The sequence below is a fragment of the Anticarsia gemmatalis genome, unplaced genomic scaffold (assembly GCF_050436995.1).
Source record: "Anticarsia gemmatalis isolate Benzon Research Colony breed Stoneville strain unplaced genomic scaffold, ilAntGemm2 primary ctg00000049.1, whole genome shotgun sequence".
NCBI classification, from domain to species: Eukaryota; Metazoa; Arthropoda; class Insecta; order Lepidoptera; family Erebidae; genus Anticarsia; species Anticarsia gemmatalis.
This window is the reverse complement of record NW_027466806.1, coordinates 45,001-47,500: the sequence shown is the minus strand read 5'-3', so window position 1 is coordinate 47,500 and position 2,500 is coordinate 45,001. Positions and strand designations below refer to the sequence as shown.

Sequence of the window (2,500 nt, the reverse complement as noted above, 5' to 3'; positions counted from 1 at the left end):
TGTCCTGCAGTTCACACTATGACGCGCAGTTAACTGCGTTCTTCATCGACCCGCGAGCCAAGTGATCCACCGTCCAGGGTAATAGTTTTTACACCACTACCGCATGGATAATATTGTGTGTGTTAAATGTTACAAGTTACAAATGTTACATATGTATGTACATACATATATTATGTTTGTGGTATAACGATACACGACACACGATACAAGCGCGCCTACCGCAACAATGACGCTCTCGCGTGTTCTCGTTATGTGCGTTCGATTGACGAGCGCTCTCGTCGAGGTATCAACTCGTGGTAGCGGATTTGTATACCAGTCTACGTTGAAGTTACGACGAGCGCGACGCGAGATACGTTCGTCGGGTGGCGGCGCGAGATGCGCCACCCACCGTCGAACAGAGTCTCTTTTTTGAGTTTTGGGTGTTTAGGATATATAAATATTATCATCACCATCATCGTCCATCATCGTTCATCGTGTGTGTTGTGTGTGCACAACGACAACAAAAACAGCGCGACGACAACAACGACAACACGTTAATGATCCTTCCGCAGGTTCCCCTACGGAAACCTTGTTACGACTTTTACTTCCTCTAAATGATCAAGTTTGGTCAACTTCCCAGCAACGCCGACGGCCGTGAAGCCACCGCGTGTCGGTCCGAAGACCTCACTAAATCATTCAATCGGTAGTAGCGACGGGCGGTGTGTACAAAGGGCAGGGACGTAATCAACGCGAGCTTATGACTCGCGCTTACTAGGAATTCCTCGTTTATGGGGGATAATTGCAAACCCCAATCCCCAGCACGAAGGAGTTTCAGCGGGTTGCCCGGGCCTCTAGGCCAGGGAGAACATGCTGATTCCTTCAGTGTAGCGCGCGTGCGGCCCAGGACATCTAAGGGCATCACAGACCTGTTATTGCTCAATCTCGTGCGGCTCGAAGCCGCCGGTCCCTCTAAGAAGAATTTTAATACGTCGCCAGTGAGTTGCGTGACGGAGCCACGCACACCTAAATGACGACGCCTATTTAGCAGGCTAGAGTCTCGTTCGTTACCGGAATTAACCAGACAAATCGCTCCACCAACTAAGAACGGCCATGCACCACCACCCACCGAATCAAGAAAGAGCTGTTAATCTGTCAATCCTTCCGGTGTCCGGGCCTGGTGAGATTTCCCGTGTTGAGTCAAATTAAGCCGCAGGCTCCACTCCTGGTGGTGCCCTTCCGTCAATTCCTTTAAGTTTCAGCTTTGCAACCATACTCCCCCCGGAGTCCAAAATCTTTGGTTTCCCGGAAGCTGCCCGCCGAGCCATTGTAGTAACGTCGGCGGATCGCTAGATGACATATTTACGGTTAGAACTAGGGCGGTATCTAATCGCCTTCGAACCTCTAACTTTCGTTCTTGATTGATGAAAACACCTTTGGCAAATGCTTTCGCTGATGTTCGTCTTGCGACGATCCAAGAATTTCACCTCTAACGTCGCAATACGAATGCCCCCAGTTATCCCTATTAATCATTACCTCGGAGTTCTGAAAACCAACAAAATAGAACCGAGATCATATTCTATTATTCCATGCACGAAATATTCAAGCAGCATTTTGAGCCCGCTTTGAGCACTCTAATTTGTTCAAAGTAAAATTGTCGGCCCACCTCGACACTCACCGAAGAGCACCGCGATAGGATTTTGATATTGAACCGGCGTATTACCGCCGGCTCACCGACGATATGCTCCGCAGACGTGTCAGTATCACCGCGGATGCGGTGCACCGACAGCGCGGCGCACAAATGCAACTACGAGCTTTTTAACCGCAACAATTTTAGTATACGCTATTGGAGCTGGAATTACCGCGGCTGCTGGCACCAGACTTGCCCTCCAATTGTTCCTCGTTAAAATATTTAAAGTGTACTCATTCCGATTACGAGGCCTCGTAAGAGTCCCGTATCGTTATTTTTCGTCACTACCTCCCCGTGCCGGGAGTGGGTAATTTGCGCGCCTGCTGCCTTCCTTGGATGTGGTAGCCGTTTCTCAGGCTCCCTCTCCGGAATCGAACCCTGATTCCCCGTTACCCGTGACAACCATGGTAGTCGCAGAAACTACCATCGAAAGTTGATAAGGCAGACATTTGAAAGATGCGTCGCCGGTACTGGACCATGCGATCGGCAAAAGTTATCCAGATTCATCAAAATTAACGACTTCAGACGCGGGGCCCTCCGTCGATTGGTTTTGATCTAATAAAAGCACTCATCCCATCACTGGTCAGAGTTCTGATTGCATGTATTAGCTCTAGAATTACCACAGTTATCCAAGTAACTGAGTAAGATCTAAGGAACCAAAACTGATATATTGAGCCATTCGCGGTATCGCCTTAATACGGCTTGCACTGAGACATGCATGGCTTAATCTTTGAGACAAGCATATAACTACTGGCAGGATCAACCAGGGAGCTATCGAATAGAACACGCGCTCGTAGCGCGCACTCCGTCGATCCCGCGCGTCGACGATCCTAG

General features: G+C 49.2%; 2 non-coding genes across 2 annotated transcripts in view; both read right to left on the bottom strand.

The window, feature by feature from the left end:
• LOC142986968 (5.8S ribosomal RNA) overlaps positions 1–81 on the bottom strand; it is a 157-nt gene extending 76 nt beyond the window's left edge. Inside the window, exon 1 of the ribosomal RNA XR_012960492.1 lies at positions 1–81. This exon is cut by the window's left edge and continues 76 nt beyond it. This is a non-coding gene — a ribosomal RNA (5.8S ribosomal RNA).
• A 453-nt stretch (positions 82–534) lies between these two features.
• On the bottom strand, positions 535–2,436 carry LOC142986946 (small subunit ribosomal RNA). Its single transcript, XR_012960471.1, has one exon. It is a non-coding gene; the product is annotated as a small subunit ribosomal RNA (ribosomal RNA).
• Positions 2,437–2,500: the final 64 nt, after the last annotated feature.